We start from the raw sequence: 19531 nt of genomic DNA on the forward strand, positions 1-19531 counted from the left end.
TCTGTACATATCCCTTACCTACTCTTACTAATTATTAGGGCTGTACCGAATGCTTCAAAGCTTCGATCATAATGTTGACATTCGAATTCTAAATCAACATTCGAATTTTTTATAATTTTTTATTTTTTTTTAAACCAATGGGGTTTTCTTCACAGTTGCAGTTAAAGATTAGGCTACACTAATATTATACTATAAGACGTCACCATCACTTTCATACCAACCGTGCCTTATTGGATTATTTATGTTGACAAAACTGATGAGTTATATTCATTAAAGAAAGTGTATTTAATAAAAGAAAAAGACTCATTTAATCAGATTAATCACTTTATTCAAATTGAGGATTTAGTTTTAAAAATAAGTAAATTTTTTGTGTAGACATTCGAAGCTTCGTTCGAATACTTCAATCGAAGCTTCGAATGTTAAAAAAGGGGGGGGCGGGACCAAAGTGATCCCACGTCGTGGGGGAGGGGCGTCCATATTATGTGTACAGCCGCCGCAGACAGCAACGGGTCGGAGATGACGGTTACGCACTACGTGCAAGCTTACCAAGGTTTATATTTTGTTAGCCATTTGTAAATTAGCTAACTTGGGTTCCCGCCACGTGGATGTGTTGTCCCGTTGTTGCATTGATGCCACCCAGCAGGGATTGGCTTCTCTAACGACACCACCATCGCCAGCTTTGTTTACCGTTGGAGCGCCATGAGAACAACACACTGACCACCACCGCGTGCGTCTCTTCAAGGTGAGGCGGCAGCTCGTTCTCTACATGACGGAAACTATAACCGAAGGAAAGGTCATCGCGTCACTAGTGTAGTAGCTGGCCAGCGTGTGGTGGACCCACATTGGTGCCAAGTGTGGTGGAAACGTTCAGTTCGACCGACATTGGGTTGAATTGGATCAGCCATGTCCTCGTTTATGACCCGTCATTTAAACGGGTTAATACCCCAGACCTCAAAGTTATCAGCATTGTTAACTAGCTAACGTTTGATATATTGGTTGGTGACGGTGTACATTTCTTGGTATATATTTAGCTTATCCCTGCAGAGTGGCACCAAGCAGAGCCGTGATGACCCTTCCCTCTTTTGATAGTTTCCTACATAACGCTACAGTGCGAGGAGGAGGAAGAAGAACCGATGTGTTGATTCAGTCGTAAACCGAGAGTCGCTCTCTTCATTATCGACACGATGATGCGACGACGACACAGAATGACTGCTTTGCTTTGCCGTGTCCCTCCCTCCCTCCCAAACAGACACGCTTGTTTCCCCTCGAGCATCCCTCTGCTCTTGACGTGCCACCGGGTTCAACACAAAGTGTCCCCTCTCTGAAAACAATTGGAATAAATCCGTTGACATGTGCACACATGGCACTATATATATATATATACGGCTCGGACCTAACGTTACAGGCATAGAGAAAATAAAAGCATATAGTTGCAGCAGGGGGATGCTTGACCATGTCTAACGTTACCTAGCTGAAACGCGATAGTATCGGAGTCGTCATTGTGTTGGTTAGAGGGAAATGTGTCGCGCAATATGGCACCTGCCGTCTGCTGAACACAAGTTGGTTGCCTTTAATGTTCACGCCGTCTGGTGAGCACGTGGGCGGTCTGACGCAATGTGTGGATTACTGACTGACTGGGCCAATGACCCCCCAGGTGTAACACACAAGGGTTAGGTTAGGAAGGTTTATCATCCGGGTTAATGAGATCTACCGTCACTTGGCACAAAGGCAGTCATTAGTCAGGAGCTATGGGTAACAGTACTGTATATTTGCATGTATGTCACAAATGTAACTATATACCTGTATGTTGTGTATGTCATAAATGTCACTATGAATAAAAAATGGGGGACCCGTGATGTAAACAAGACAAACGTCTTTCTCTGGTCTGCATCCCCTTAAAACACATTGACTGCCACGCTTATATCCATCAATGTATGATCGCTGCCACCAGTCTAAGCCTATGGAGATGTTTACCTTCTTTGCAGGGCTATAACTTTTTAAATTGTATTGCTAAATTGACATTACTATGGCCCATTCAACATCGATTATCTATCGTTCATACGAAAATACCGTCTAGAATATAAATATGTTTTTATCGTTTTCTGCAGTAATTCCTAGAACGTGATTTATAGGCATAAACGGATATATAGATTATCAACTGCAGTTTGTTGGCGATACACGCTATATTAAAAATTTCAACTGTACAGGATCCTAAACGTTATGACTTATCATGCGCGGATGAACGGGGGGGGGGGTGGGTGGGTGGGTCGTTTATAATTCCGTGATCGTCAGTAAATGCTTTATGTAGTATGGGTGATATATTGATTAGAGCAGTTTGCATGAATAATAATAAACAAACGCGCTGAAAATGACGTCCGCATCCTCTTACCGTTCGCCGATGAGACTGGAGGAGAAAGATCCCACTTATTTGACGGCGATCGACTCAATCCATTTCTGGTTTGTATAATAATAATAAACGCCCAAATCATCTTGATTATTGAGTTATGGCAGCGATCCATATACACGATGTGTGTCTAGAGTCCCGTAACAATATGTGAGTGCCGGACGCATTTCCCCGGTGCACCGAGATCACAAGAGATCCATTTCCGGTTGTAACTCGCCGATCATCCACCAGGCGGCAGTATTGAAGCGTTGCAGAGTTGTGCAGGCTCCCACTGCATCAGACCAGGCTCCGTGAGGGAATTATGAATAACATGGGGAAAAAATGAAATATGATCTCAATAACGTCGTACGCCGTGGAATGGCAGAATTAGCATGAACTTGAATCACGTTGTACGACGTTTTTGGCGCAGGATGTGTTAACAATTGTATGTATTGAGCCGTACTGTATTGTACCCATTCTGCAATCTGTTAAATAAAGTTTTCATTAATTCATTCATTAGTGAACAGTGGCGAACCTAGGGGAGGGAGGGTGGTTTTTGCTAAATTATTAAACGTTTTTAAATCGTGTTTTTATACAAGCAAGATACAGATCTCTACAAATGGACACTTTGTTTCTAGCACCAGTGCCGTTCTTCTTGTACAATTCCACAGAATGTGGCAGAAGTGAAATATTACAACTTTACCCCTTGGATGATGGGGTTCATTTTTTTTTTCTTTTTTTTTTTTTTTAATCTTTTTCCCCCTCCTTTTTCCTCAGATTTTTCCCACATCCCAATGTTAGTCGTTATGCCAATTCCCAATCCCCCTTCCTGGTCGCTGCGCACTTAACCCCCACAGTCGGTCTGGGAGAGTGGAGGCTATCACGTGCTTCCTCCGACACACGTCTAGCCAATCAACCGCTTCTTTTCACCTGGCAGCGCGGACTCTCACTGAGAGGGCGTAGCGTGTGGAAGGATCACACTATCCCACTTAGATCCTATCCGCGCTTAGCAGGCGCCCCGACTGAACTGTAGGAGTCGCTGTTTACAACGACCCGGACCCACCCCGCCAGCTTCTCCCACCCTCTAATACTGCCAATTGTATTAGTGTGAACGGCCAGCCAAGCTGGTGACAACCCCGGAGCTGTGAGCTGGATTCGAACAGGCGAATCCAGCGTCTCCGGGGTTGGTGACGAACGCAATCTCCGTTACGCCACCTGACCGCCAGTGATGGGGTTCATTCTAAATAGATAAGAGGGTTGGTTCTTCTAACACTTGCTAGGAAAGTCTGATGAATTGGTGCGAACACAATACACTTCTTTGTATGAAACAAATACAATTTATACCTAGAGCCAGGTTAGTACTAGTAGGGTGAGCGGGGGCGAGTCCTAATGCAGGGCTAAATGTAACATGGACGTTTTTATTTAGTTACACAGGGGTGAAGCGGAGTGAGCTTCCAGTCACCGCATTGCCTCAACAACACCGTCTCAGTGTTCTGAGATCGGACAGGTTTCCATGGAGATCTATCCCAAAGAGTGTTTTCAAGGCATGAAAGAAATGTTTTGTCACAGAATCCAACCTTATGTTATTCTAATCACAATCTTGTTGCCTATAACATGGCACCGTTTTGAAACGTATGACCAAGTTACAGCAAGTGTAGCTAGGTACAACCTCCATACACCAGGGTTAGTTGTAAACATGGCGTTACAACTAAGCAGTGACTGATCAGTGTATCTGAGAACACATTTTAGAAGTGATTTGATCTGGCTTTAAGTCTCTTAAACCAGATTAAACGGCCATAGATGAATCGGGTGTCTAGACACAGATCTAGGGCATTTGGCTCTTCATTGGGAGATAAGTTTGGCAGTTGAACAGCTGTCTGTCCTCGATTTTAAGAAATTCTTAGTCCATTAATAGTCAAGGACTTTGTCAGCAAATCCGTTTAGCCTACTAGTTGATTAAATTGACAAGATATGTACAATTTGTTTCCCTGTGTGTAATAATGCAAGGGCCTTTCATAAAATCTCGTACTTAACGGAGACGTCATAGAAATCAACAAACAAATTCTTAATAGATTAATACCAAATCGATAAGTGAATCTACTATGAGGGGCCACCGTAGTAAATCATTTTGAATGTGCAAAGCTGTAAACTATAGGCCTGTTTATAGTGCTCTCATCATGACCTGTTTTGCCATACAATATGGCACTGTTCAACAGCTCATTGGCCACGCTTGTCATTTAATGACCAATCAATCACCTGCTAGTCCAGGGGTGGCCAACCAGTCGGAGACTAAGAGCCACAAAAAAATTACTGTGGTACCACAAAGAGCCACACCATATACCAGCGTTTCTCAACCTTTTTTTTCAGTCACGGCACCCTTCATGTGTTTATAGGTCTCACCCTCTGGCCTCTGAAGTTGCTAATGTCTTTTTTATTTGGGCCTCACAGGGTTAAAAGTACCCTGTGAGACCCACGGTTGCAAAATTACAAAATCACTTTTAGCCATTTAAAAAAATAATGTTTATTTAAAAATGTTAAAGGGGAACTATTTTACTATTTCTTTCACTATTTGGGCACTTTTACACAATTCCTGTGAGTCTATGGAACACCTAGGTTTTTTTCAAAAAAAATGCATTGTTTTGTATTTCTAATCAAGTACTAAAAACCGCATTTTTCTACCTCAAGATCTTAAGCCGTTTTGAGGCTGGGCTCCAACCACTGTGTGGCCTGGTGCCAACTGCCACATCAACTGCCACATTATTATGCAGCTGAGAAATCTCTGACATCACAGATATGCACATTTTCAGATGACTCGGTTCAGTGAGGGTGAATATTGTGAGAGGAGAATTGGAAGAATTCGCCAATATGAGAATTAGAGACATATATCCTATTAATATAAGTCCACATAGCTAAGAAACAATGGTAAACACTGAAAAAAGCCATTTATAAGATAGTTCCCCTTTAAGCACATGTATAGTCAATTGGTCCTGTTGTTCAGCCTCACAATGCTATTTGATAGTAAATGTGTTTATATGTCCCACCCTCTGGCCTCTGAAGTTGCTAATTTCTTTTTAATTTGGGCCTCACAGGGTTAACCTCTTAAGCCCGAGATATACAGTAAAAGTGTATATTTTCAGCATTATGTTTGTTTACCAATTATTTTAACTGTTATTAGTGAAATATAAGATTATAGAAATCTCAGGGCATTGAGTCGGAAACCGGCGCATATTGACAGGAGGAAGTGGCACAGCCAAAAGTGAGTGTAGTCTTTTGAAGGAAGAGACTCAGGGCTTTCAAATTTCAAAAAACTACCCTACCCAGCTCACACCAGCCCCTGTCAATCATCTGACTTCTGGATTTACTTTTTAATTTCTCTTATTTTTTGGGATTATCTCCCACAAACCTGAACGTTATTGCCATAAAACAGAACGCAGTTAGTTTCTCTACCTTTCTGTGAACGTCTTGCAAAAAACTGTGTTGCAATATGATGAAAAATGGTGGAGAAATTTACATTATAAAAAAGATGGCAGAATTCAGTACTGTATCTACAAAACCTTCTGTTTAATCATCTTCCCTTTATTCATTTGCTTAGATTTTTCAGGTTTGGTCAATTTTAGCATGGTGTTATTTACAGTCAAAGATTATTTAGAATTGATATTCTCCTTTGGTTCATTACAATTTACTCAAGCCTAGTAACAGACACACTATTTCTGACACTGATCCATATATGTCCCTAGATTCAGATACCAAGAACATGCAAATGGACCATTTAAAAAAAAAGTGTAAATGTTTATTCTACGTCCTTATGGAATGAGTGACATAAAAAAAAAAAAAGTAAAAAAAGAGTAAAAAAATAAATAAAAAAAATATTTTTTTTAAATTTTTTTAAAATTTTTTTTATGGATGGAAGAGCCGCACATTGACGGGCAAAGAGCCGCATGCGGCTCGCGAGCCGCGGGTTGGCCACCCCTGTGCTAGTCGATTACAGTCGCTTGTTGTTTGTGACCACGATGTCTGTGATAGAATACTATGAATGGACCTACTTGACAAGTCTCTAGACAAGTCCGGTCAGGATTTACCTTGGGGCAAGGTCGGAAGGGTTTCAGTGAGCAAGCCTGCTGTCCCCGCCCCCCCCCCCCCCCCCTTCCCAAACACACACAAACACACAAACAAAGAGTGTCCTGTGTCCCCGGCACCCAGTGAGTCTTACCACTGTGGAGGTGAAGCAGTACATTTCCAGTCTTCCGAGGCTGCTGGCTAGTTGTAGATACCACATCTCCCCTCTCCCGCCCCCCACTCTGAAGGCTTTCCCTAGTAGCGCAGCCTGGGAACAGACGACTGGGACTACAGCATTACCAAAGGATGTGAGTAGAGCCTTTCACCAAAGCCTGTCTGTTTCCTATATGCGCTTGTGACTGTCTTGTGATAATGTGCTGATGGATTCATAGATGTTGTCTACCAGGCAGCCAAATGATGCATTTTAGAAGAGAAAAGAGTGTGATTGTTTTATCTACTGCCGTACTGGAAAGTAGATAAACTTACCAGCCACAGACTAAATGAATGGTACCAGCATCTGGCTCTTTGCCGCCGTTAACTACCCGTCCTGTAGGCATTTAAACGTTCTTTATTGAAAATGTAATCCATAAGATGATGGCCTAGTCTCATTGTCAGGTAGCGATCCTGTCTTTCAATAGTCTTTAATAAACTGATTAGGCTGCTAAGGAATGACGGTGGTGAAATTCTGAATCCACAAGCTGTGGGTGGATGGCAAAAGTTATATTCATACAACTGCAAGTACGTGAACTCTCCACAAATGAATCAGTCGGGCTGTATACTGTATTATCCCTCTGAAGGCTTTAGTCGTGTTTCCTCTAAAGCAGTGGTTCCCAAACTGTGGTGCATGGCGGGTGGTATCGTTCCCTTATACGTTTGTTCCTACTAGTCTAATGCCAGCACAGCGCCAACACAGTGAGGAACGATTCAGATTCACAAACAATGTGTTGCACACGAGAGCTGTAAACAAACACTGTTGCTAGGTTACTGTTGCACAAAATGAGTTATATCGCCCGTGATAGCAAGCTAGCTAGCTGACTATATGGGGCCGACAGTGGCTCAGGAGGTAGAGCGGTCGTCTGGTAATCGGAAGGTTCCCCTCCCGGGCAGCGTGTCGATGTGTCCTTGAGCAAGACACTTAACCCCTAATTGCTCCCAATGAGCAGGTTGGCACCTTGCATGGTTGCCGTCGGTGTGAGTAAATGGGTAAATGTGAGGAACAAAATTGTAAAGTGCTATATAAATACACCATTTACAATTTATATGTTGGCTATGGCTATACAACAAGGGAGAGAGAAAAATCGGCAAACAAAATGGAAACGTTTTTGATTGGGAACTAAAAGAATAGCTGACACACCCATAATGAGTGTTCCAGGTAAAGTTAACCCTTTCACTGCCACACGACAGAAGGTTAACCAACCGTCGGTTGTGTGGCAGTGAAAGGGTTAACCTTCTGTGTATTGTCGCAGTGAAAGGGTTAACCGCTTGGTAGTGCGGCAGTGAAAGGGTTAATGCCATTCACGCTACAGAACCAAGAACGTGACGAGGTGGTTTCACGTCTATTGATGTTGGTGCGATTTTGGCTTCAAAATAAAAGCGCAAGAAAGTTATAATCTTTTAATACAATTTTAAAATGGAATATCTATGTAACCCAATAAATGCACATCAAAATATTGAGAGGAACTTCAAGTTTAATGTTTGAATGAAAAGGGACTAGTAGAAAGAAATACAAAATAGATGTGTGGCAGTGGTATTGAAAAAAAGAAATTATTTTCTTTTGTTGCCCTTTTTTTTTTTTTTTACTATTTCTCCCATCTTCCCCAATTTTGTCTTTATGCCTCCTTGTCTTTGCGCTGCCCTACTGTCTGTCTGGGAAGAGTGTAGACTACCACATGCTTCCCCTGTCGGTGTAATGATAGTTTGTTATCTGTGAGCCAGGTGCAGATTCTGCCGAGTTCCGAGCTGAGGGTTTTTTCAACCTGCAACTTGTTCTTGTCAGAGACCAGCAGGGCTGAGTCATCCACGAACAGGAACAAGTTGCAGTCACAACAGGGATACAACAAGGGTAATAGGCTGTATGGTGAAGGCTGAGAACTATTCTCGTTCCCACCTCCCCGGACTACACAATAAAAATAATAATAATAATAATAATAATAATAAATAAATAAATAAATGGACCTCCCTAATTTCTAAACCCTGGCTACGGCCCTGCTCAGGCTGGCGTAAGGTAAACATGATTCGTGATTCAGAAATCCTGGCATGGATCAAATATGCAAGGGATAAACAAGTAGGTATGCATTAAACGATTTTAAGGCACGCCGTGGCTTGCGAAGAACCACTAGAAGTACGGCGGAGATGCCTTAAAACCGCACATCTACAAGTTGCTGAATAGCTAGGAGGGGTCAAATGCAAATGAGAAATTTCCCCAAGGGGAGTAGTAAAGTATAACTTAACTTAAAAAACATCCCTATGTGTCTGTGACCAAACAGTCGACAGTTTGTTTGGAACAAGGCCACCCTACAGCAGAACGTCTCCATGGTGACACCTGGAGCTACAGGAGGCCTACCCCCCCCCCTCCTCTCCCTAGATCAGTGGTTCCCAAAGTCGGGGTCGCGACCCAAAGGTGGGCCGCGAGCAGCCACGGGTGGGCCGCGAGATGATTTAAAAAAAAAATATATATATATATATTTTTTTGTCAGGCCACTGAACTTAGAAGCAGGCCAGGACAGTGTTTCTAGTTGTATTCTATTCTATTGTATTCTAAAATGTGACTATATGGTTTTATATTAACTTAATAAATAAACAAAAACAAAAAAATCTACTTATTTCAACGAACATTTCAAACTAAATAACAGATTATGCACATAAAACGCTGAAAACAACCGAAGCAACAATAGTATTTTAATGAGGCTATTATTATTATCATTATTATTTTGCAACAAGTTAGCCCTCTCATAAATAGCACATATAAATGAATAACTAACTTGAACTAACTTAATAGGATTGAAGTGATATTTGGCTTAAAAAATCGGTCGCCTGGCAAAAAAAAAAGAAAAAAAAAGCCTGACGATGTGCATTGGGCCGCGGCTCTCTGACGCCTTATTTTCTGGGTCCTGGCCTGAAAAGTTTGGGAACCCCTGCCCTAGATGAAACACTGTATTTAAGTATGTATGGTCAAAAGTGGAAAACCCTTTGGTTAGTTATTAAAGTGCACCCTCGCATCCAAGCCTAAGTGTTCATTGACACAGCTCAGCGTTCAATATCATAACACCCCCCAAGGCTTGTCACCACACTCGGCGTCCAATATCATAACACCCCCCAAAGCGTGTCACCACACTCGGCATAATACAAGCTCCACCTGGGACCAAGGAGGGTAAATGGAGGTCATTGTAGGGCTGGGCGATAAAACGATAACGATAAATATCGCGATAAATTATTTCCTCGAAATAAACATGAAACGTGGTCGCAAAGTTTCGATATATCGATTTTCCAAGTTTGGCTCCGTTCAGCCTCGGCTCAGCTCACTCACTAACAACCAACGTTACGTGATGACGTCCTTACGCACCACAGCTCAGGACTCAAGGCTGCTAGGATACTTAGCTTGCACGGCGCTATTTAATATATTTACGTGCCGAGTATGTGTGTGGCGAGAATTCTGATGCCACGGTTATAGTAGTGTGTGATATACGGTGGACGTCGTTGCAATGTATTGTGGCGGAACAGAGTATTTTAGGGATATTTACTAGTACATTGTCATGGAATACATCGCTTGTAAACGAAGCTGGCTAGGTTAACTAGCTTGCACGGCGCTATTTAATATATTTACGTGCCGAGTATGTGTGTGGCGAGAATTCTGATGCCACGGTTATAGTAGTGTGTGATATACGGTGGACGTCGTTGCAATGTATTGTGGCGGAACAGAGTATTTTAGGGATATTTACTAGTACATTGTCATGGAATACATCGCTTGTAAACGAAGCTGGCTAGGTTAACTAGCTTGCACGGCGCTGTTTTTATATATTTACGTGCCGAGTATGTGTGGCGAGAATTCTGATGCCACGGTTATAGTAGTGTGTGATATACGGTGGACGTCGTTGCAATGTATTGTGGCGGAACAGAGTATTTTAGGGATATTTACTAGTACATTGTCATGGAATACATCGCTTGTAAACTAAGCTGGCTAGGTTAACTAGCTTGCACGGCGCTGTTTTTATATATTTACGTGCCGAGTATGTGTGTGGCGAGAATTCTGATGCCACGGTTAGAGTAGTGTGTGATATACGGTGGACGTCGTTGCAATGTATTGTGGTGGAACAGAGTATTTTAGGGATATTTACTAGTACATTGTCATGGGATACACAGTACTGCTCGCTCTGGCTAACGTGCGCGGACTGATGACGACATCAACTCGAGACATTCACAGCAGAAAAATAAGTCTATTAATAGCCCGTCCATCGGTGCCGGGCATAAAAAGTTAATTAAACTTGACAGACATTATATCGACGATAATTATCGATATAGAGTTATATGAAAATCATTTTATAATTTTATCGCGATAACGTTTTTGGTCATATCGCCCAGCCCTAGGTCATTGTGCACTTAAAATCTGTCCGCATCTACGTTAAATTTGGTCCCCAAACATGCTCCACCTGAGCATGTGCCGCACCCCCATCTCGGGTGTCTGGTGACTTCCTGTGGGTTCCGAGTCCCTTCCTGCATTTCCTGTACACAGCACTCTGGGGGCCAAGTGCTCCTCCAACACCATCGCTAAGTTTGCAGATGACACAGCTGTGGTCAATAATGAAAGGTCCAACCTAGAGGAGGTGAAGAACCCTCCACTCCATGAATCAGCAAGACAAAGGAGCAGATAGTGGACGGTAGATTAGATAATAGAGAGACTACAACACACACTCATTTTATTCGTTTTTGCACATCTTGGGATTGTTTGAGCTTACTGTCCACTATTTGAGGCTTTTTTTTTTTATGGAAAGAGTTTCCTAAATCTTTCATCCGTTTTATTTTATGCTTGCACAGTCTTGTGGGTGGTGAGGGGTTGTAGCAGAAGAAACATTTTACTGCAATTATACTTGTAGGACGTGTACGTGACAAATAAAGACTTTGTTTTAAGATTACTACTTAAAAGATATTTGTATAATGAGGTGATACGTGGAAAACAACTACTGGGTTGTTATAAAAGTGCACACAGGTGATGTAAGAAATGAAAAATGTGATTTAGTTGAGACAAAGAAAAAAAACGATTCCCCCCGCAAGCATAAGGTCACCTTCTAATGGCTATCATGCTTCATAGACCAAAGCTTCATTGACCAAAGCAGAGTATACACACACAGACAGTGGAGCTGTTTACAGATAGCGAGCATTTTGACTTGTTGCGTGGTGGCGATAATACAACTACAAGTATGATTATATAATGTATATATTTTTTTGAACAAATGTTTTTTATTTTCCCTTTTTTTTTATACATGAAACAAGACGAACAATACAATACAGTAACAGTAATAAGTAAGGGATAATGTATAGCTACGAGGTCATTGTCGCAAAATAATTGACCGACACAGAGTTTAAAATACCGAGCCGCCTCGGCGAGGTGTTTTAAACGTCAGTGAAGGTCAATTATTTTGCGACAATGATCGAGTATAGCTATACATTATCCCGCTTATTACATGGCTAACTTACTAACAATATACCTAATTCATTTTACATCGACTCGCAACAGTAACACTGGTTCTGGCTCCGCTGAGTGCTCGTCGCTCCGCCCCCCAGCAGCTTCCCCGGCAGCCGGCAGTTTGCACTGATGTCAGTGGGCTTGATTGCGAAGTTTGCGAACAGCTGCGCACAGCGGTCATTATTGTGGGCTTGATTGCGAACAGCTGCGCACAGCGGTCATTATTGTCCCACAGCGGTCATTATTGTCTGATAACTGACCTCTGACGCGCGCTATTGACCAATCACAAGCAAGCATTTCGGCGAATGTGAAAACGCCATGTAATAATCAACAATAAATCACAGGACAATAACAGAAATAATAATAACAATAATGACAGTCCAGTAATTAAATCAGAATGAAAGTAGACTAAAAGACATAAAAAAAAAAAATACAATACCATGGGCTCTCGCTCGCTCGCTTTGAGTCAGGTTGTCCGAAAAAACATAGCTGGACACAGACTTCCCCTCCATGTCTGTGTGTTGGTGGTTATGCTGCTGTTAGTCCTCGTCTAGGATCCACCCTCGTGTTCTCATCAGTTCTGCTCCACTGCGTCAAACATGCTGTCTAGTTGGAATGTAATGACTTTTGACCAGACAAATTCACCACACAGCCAGGCCCTGAAATAACATGGCTGTAATGACCCGTCTCCTCATGGAGCTTGCTTCACGCTTCATCGAGAGGCCAAGAGTGCAGTGCCCAGCAGTCATGTTCATCGCCTTGGCTTTATATCCTAGTCTATGATCATGTTGATCAGTCTGAAGCCTTGGCTTTATATCCTAGTCTATGATCATGTTGATAAGTCTGAGCCATGGCTTTATATCCTAGTCTATGATCATGTTGATCAGTCTGAAGCCTTGGCTTTATATCCTAGTCTATGATCATGTTGATCAGTCTGAAGCCTTGGCTTTATATCCTAGTCTATGATCATGTTGATCAGTCTGAAGCCTTGGCTTTATATCCTAGTCTATGATCATGTTGATAAGTCTGAGCCATGGCTTTATATCCTAGTCTATGATCATGTTGATGGTTAAAGGAACACGCCAACATTTTGGGAAATTAGCTTATAGTCTTCTCCAGAGAGAGACAAGAAGATAGATACCAGTTTTAAAGCTATCTGGCTGCACGTTAGCCTAGCTTAGCACAATGAATGGAAGGGGACAGTACCGGTTAGCCTTCGGGAGAGGTGTTAGTTGGACAATGCCTAGGCTAACCGGCACTGTCCGCTTCCATTCATTGTGCTAAGCTAGGCTAACGTGCAGCCAGATAGCTTTCTACTGAACGCACAGAGAGGAAACTGGTATCTATCTTTTTGTATCTCTCTGGAGAAGACTGTAAGCTAATTTCCCAAAATGTTGACATGTTCCTTTAAGATATCCCCCCCCCCCCCCCCCCCCCCCCCTCTTATACTCTACAAAGTATCACAGGTCTCTAGGGTCCCTACCTTACAGACTCTTGAGTATCTTATCTAGAACTTTCTAGTCCTTGTATTAAGTATTCCTTTCTGACCCAACAGGTCTGTTTTTTCAGATCTCCATCATCAGTGATCGCTTCTCATTTATAATAGAAAACAAGTGGACATCTCATGTGAGTCACCGTACTCAACCCTGAAGGGGAGAAAATAAAAGTCCTCCTTGTTGACTAACATCATATTGTTGTGTTGCAGTGATCATGTGACCTTACTGTGAGAGTCTCAAAGGAAGAATGTATTGGGTTTCTGAATCAAAAACTGGAGTCGTTACCTTCTTTGCGAGATGAAAACATTTAAATTGTAGGAGAAAAAAAAACATAGTAGGCTTATCTCATGTTTCCATCTTCAATTTGCGAGGCTCTTCAAATAGTATCTTTCAGAGATAGTTTTCCGCTTCTTCCACAGATTTGGAAATTCCACGCTGGTTGTCGCATGTTATTGCCAGTGTGGCTGGATACAGCAATCTGTAATGTGTATATATCCGTGGCTCGAAAAATGGGCTTTAACTCCGCCAAATTGTCGCTGCTGCTTGCGTTTCTCAGCTGATGGAGCCAGATCACCTCTGCTCTGCGTGTCTTCTCCCAGTCCCTGTAGTTCAGGAATCTCATCACAATCGGTCTGGGAGCTGCCGATCGGGTCAGTGTATGCTGGCCAGTCCGGTGTGCCCCCTTAAGGACTATGTTGGACTTGAGTGTCTCACCCAGGACTCTGGAAGCCATTCCTCCAAAAAGTTGCACATGTCTGGTCCTTCGGTTTTCTCCGATTACAAACGTTTTTCATTATTCCGTCGTAGGGCTGTTATCTACTCTTCTGCCTGCTATTCTTTCTTCGGCCTCCTGATTTGTCTTGCATGTATTACCATCACTCCTTTGATGCCCTTTATTGCATCCAACATGCAATCTGATTGCCTCCAGTATGTCACTAGCTTTCGCAACCTTTAGTTGTTTCTTTCAGTGTTTTTCAGAAGGTTAGTAGCGAGGCAAGTTTCTGCGACTTGTCAGTGCTCCGCCATAACCGGAAGTCCACGTTTCCATTCTTATTTATTATTTCTGGTGGTGGATCCTACCCATTTATTTAGATTTGGATCACTGGTTTGACCTTTAAAATACAATAGCTCATACAAGTGCCAACAAGAACAAGCACGGGATGAAACGGGAGTTTCACCTTTTCCTCTGAAGCAGGTGCTTCCTCTGGATAGGAGTTTGATGTGGAGGGTCACTTGCTCCTCTTCCCTGGGCGGCACAGACGTGGGAATGGAGCGCTCATTGTGCCTCGGCTTCATGTGTTCCCTAAACTCACCCTCCATCCCATCACTAGGCCTGCAACTAACGACTATCTTGATAATCGATTAATTGGTACATTATTACTTTTGATTTATGGGGAAATTAAAAAGAAGAAGAAAAAAAGCTACGCTTTTATGCAAAAAAAGAAATTATAAAACAATCTGTAAATGTATGATATACAAAAAGTGCACATAGCTGTAGGGTTGTGTACTATTCACATTTTGAACCGATATAGGTACCCAACAGTAAATTTTTTCTGTACTTAACTCTCTGCAATAACATAACATTTAATTTCAGTTATAAAAGATTCCACGTACAAACTTCTCAATTTCAACATTGTTATTTTTTTATTGTTGTAACACACATCACTAAATAAATCGCATGATCATGTATTAAGTTTTTAAATAAAGTTTAAATATCAACATCTGACCATCCTCAGTGAATATTATCAAACTCCTCTGACCTCATCTGGTCAAAGACCCAAGAGATAGGACAGTAATATATATATTTGTGGAAAAGGCTCCCTCTTGTCTAGTACCTTATACTTATACTAAACATGTAAAGGTACCAATTGATCTAGTGTGAGTCGGTACTCTGTAGTACCGATGTAATTCGGGCGGTACTGTTGGATTCTGATCAATCAGCCAGTATCACGTCTTCGTCTGTTTGGCTTGTGTAATCATCTTCATCCACTGACCCTGCGTTGTGTATTTTATTCCCCCGACGTCTCCTCATACTGGCTGATAATCCTTATCATTCCCCGTTAATGCAATCCGCAGGCATAAGTATTCACCACCTTCGTAAGAATTCGACACCTTGACAGCATAATACCTTTCTTGAAAGAGCGTTGTTTATTATTACATAAACAGAACCTCATAATCAGATGGGAACCAATTCGTATTGTCATTGCTATCGTCCTTCTGCTATTCAGTCCAATAGTGGCTCAGGCTTTGTCGTTAGCCAAAACGCTCCTCGTGCTAGTTAGGGAGCCGTCTCAAAGTCGTTCTTAGTCGTTCTTGGTCTGCCCTAGTCTGCCTTACACCCGGAAACACTGTCGGATTTATAGGATCTTCGTCATAGCAACGATGCCTCGCCCCTCTCCTGGTTGTCATGCGACGCGCTGTCATGACAACTGCTAATAACCTTTACCACACATTCAAAACGTTTCATTACTGTCAAACCCTCCATCGCTCTGCTCTCTGTCTCCTGCTGCCTAGCTGTTATCAGTTTGTTTATGTGCCGATGGCGACCTCTGCATGCCCTGAGCTCTGTCTAGTTTGACTAGAGACAGACACACATGCAAACCCTGATGATAATGGTAATGATGATAATGGTATTACCTTCTTAACACTTTGAATGCCATCCATGAGTTTTCTCGTGTTTACCCCCGCGGGTTGAATGCCCACTCACGAGAATATATTTTTTTTTCCTTTTTTTTTTATATTAGCGATCTGAAATCATATTGCATCAAGCAAGTCTATCGTTGGAGATCCAGGCACCCCCGGCGCTCAGATGTGAAAAAAGCGCCCCCTATCGTCTCCCAGATGGTAAATCACCCTTTTGGATTGGACTCAATGTACTCACTCATGTAACCGGGGTCTACCAGAGTTCACTCTGGAGCCTCGGAGCCGTGGCGAATGTGTTTTACGATGGATCAATCAAATGAGCGATTTTTTCGAATGGCGATTGGGAATTGGAATAAACCATTTGGATACCATTTTCTCTCGGGTAAGGAATCTATGTTATCAGTATTAGGATAATCAGACTCGTTTTCACAGAGATATAAGCTTTTATGCGATTATGGTGATAGGCTGTTTGACTCTGCTCGCGGTCAGGAAATAGGAGACTCGATTTTCGGCTCGCCGCAAGAGCGTGTGTGCGTACACATAATTATACTATCGATAATCTAGCGTTTATTTGAAAACGATTCATGACATGGCCGAACAATGACAACGTTCTAGAATATTCCAGTAAAAGGCGATTATCATGGAATGTGTCAAAGTTGTGCGGGCCGGGGCTCCACTCCACTGGTCAAATGACTTACTCGTGAGTAGTACGTCCGTTGATAAAGAAAAGCAATGTCCACAGCCGCTCCGTGTATAGTAAAGATATTCAAATGGTTTATTTGCATAGTCTTTCTTTACAGAAGTGGTCCTGAATCTACTTTCCTAAATATTCTTGTCACTCATGCACATACTACTACAAGGTAAGAAAACTGTATCTTCCCAGTCTCCAAGATCACCGCCGACTCCACACAGGAAAATTCCTTCGTAGTGTACCAGCCGTGAATCTACTTGCTGGCTTCTGGCTTCAGTTCATTGTTGAGTCCATCCTTTCGGTCCTGTCCAGTCTGGTCGAAGATGCAACTGACCCAGAGAGAGAATCGTGGCTATATATAGTGTTACAAAGGGTCAGATTAAACCGAATATATATATTTATTACTTGAGATATATTGTATAATATTTGTATATCGTATGATATCCCTTGTATATTCTTTGTACATATACACGGAATATCCCTTTACCTAGGTACAGGCCAGACCATAATATTCGTTCTCCTATTGGACAGCGACCCCCTAGGCGCCAACGGCCATACCCCCAATGTCTAGTTCAAAGCCACCGCTAAGACATGTCTCAACATGCCCAGGTTTGCGCAGTAATACGAGACAGAAATGAGGTTGGCACTAGATTATTCACTTTACGTATAAATACGGCGCAGGTGGATACAGAAGCACTTAGACTTAGTAACTAAAAGCTGAAGCCTTCACCACGATACAACGTGCTGTGAAGTGGGCCCGTTTTGCCCCTAAATAGAGCCTTGAGACCGCGTGCGAATTGATAGCTAAAGTGTCAGAGCTTAACGCTGTATCGTCGAGTTCGACTTATTCTATTATAAAGTAATAGTTTATTATTTATAGTGTATCGTGCGGCTACCGTTCTACAGTGACCAGCATTACCACCGGTTCATCGTACCGAGCTAGTGTGCTTATCCAGGCTGGGCGGCCTAACCTTGTGCCGCCATCCGAGGAGTCCTAGACGAGAACCGTGTGGATATGTACACTGGATAACCTACACCGACGAATGCAGAGCCTTTTCCGGCTGGATTATATTGCTTTGGTACTGTGGCTGCTGGAGCAGAGAACCGTCTACCCCACTGCCGTGTGGGATCTACCCTGTGAGGACCCAGAGTCTGGCTAGCTTTCATCCATGCTGCAATGCATACCGGAGTATAGCTGTTGCTTTGTCTAAGGACCAAGGGATTATTGCACAGTCTCCTGTACCTGGAGTCTCTTTATTCCTCGTTGATCCAGACTTTTGCTCCCGACAATTCCTCTCCCCTGCTGGCTTACAACCGGAGGGAACCCCCCTAGTATCTCCAGCTGACCTACGAGTGTACCTTATATAATTCTTATGCTACAGGTGGTATTAATTATACCCGTAATATGCTCATGGACTTACGCTCTTGACCTATTTAAGTGTTCTTCGCCATATAAGCGCGACTCATAATTCTCAATACTGTAATCTACTATTGCTGCTCTTCTAATAAATATTCTAAACAGGACTTTCTTTGTTAAGCTGTGTTATTGTGTGGGTGTTCATCATATATACCGTGTACTGTATGGCCAGTAATTAAAGTACATAACTAAGTAGTGGTTTAATGATACCATACTCTCAATACAGTCAGGGAATTGTACCCCTCAGTTACATATAGAGACCCAAACGTTCCAGAAGGTTCGGTTATGACATCATACAGTGCCATCACGAATGTTCCAGAATATTCTATCATGATGTCATACGGTGGTTCTAGAATGTTCTATGTTCTAGAAAGTCTATGACATCACCACACCGCTCTAGAAGGTTCTAGGTTCCAAAATGGACGGTTCAATGACTTTATCTAAATCCAATCAATATTAAACATTCATGTAATAATAATAACCAAAACACTCATATGGCCTTTACAAAAGTGTTAAAGCTCGTCTCTATATATCAGTTATAAACCAAATATACATTGAAAAAACACTGATATCTCTCAGTACCCTTAAAAGTACAAAGTTCGGTACCCAACTCGGTTGTTTAAATAGATGTAAAGGAGCTGAACGGTTATAATGATAAAGGAAAACTGGAGGTGCATCATATCATAGACCCAACTAATCAATTATGATAATGGTCAAACTATTTTCATAATTGATTAGCTGTCGACTAGTCACAGCCCTACCCACCACCAGTGTTCATTTTGTCAGCTATTTCTTATTTTAGTCATGTGTCAAATTCTCTTTCATCATATTTAGTCACCTTTATCTATTTATTCAACTGCAGGTCTGAGCATTTTAGTCTGTCTTTTGTTTAGTCTCGCCACTCAGCTACAGCCTCATAAGTTGGAGTGAGCTTTTTCTAAATAAAAACAAGCTAATGTTAGTGCTAGCTGGTTAGACTAACATTATTGCAATCTAACCTGCTTACATTTACCTGGATTTCCTTGTGGAAGTGTAGCACTTGTGTTAATACCAGTAACAGCTGTTTGCCACGGGCACAGTTCTAGGTTCGAATGCGACAAGGAGTAATATACACAATTAAAAGAATTGTAGACCAGAGGCAGAGTTATAACAATAACCGGTGTTT

At 42.1% G+C, this 19531-nt stretch overlaps 1 protein-coding gene across 1 annotated transcript in view; it reads left to right on the plus strand.

The window, feature by feature from the left end:
* Positions 1 to 580: 580 nt before the first annotated feature.
* Positions 581 to 19531, plus strand: part of LOC311247297 (equilibrative nucleoside transporter 2-like) — a gene marked incomplete at its 3' end in the record, with an annotated part of 116511 nt that continues 97560 nt past the window's right edge. The window contains exon 1 of the mRNA XM_084337656.1: positions 581 to 742. The remainder of the gene's footprint in view (positions 743 to 19531) is intronic.

This window comes from Notolepis coatsorum (assembly GCF_963971535.1).
Source record: "Notolepis coatsorum genome assembly, chromosome: 1".
Lineage (NCBI taxonomy): Eukaryota > Metazoa > Chordata > Actinopteri > Aulopiformes > Paralepididae > Notolepis > Notolepis coatsorum.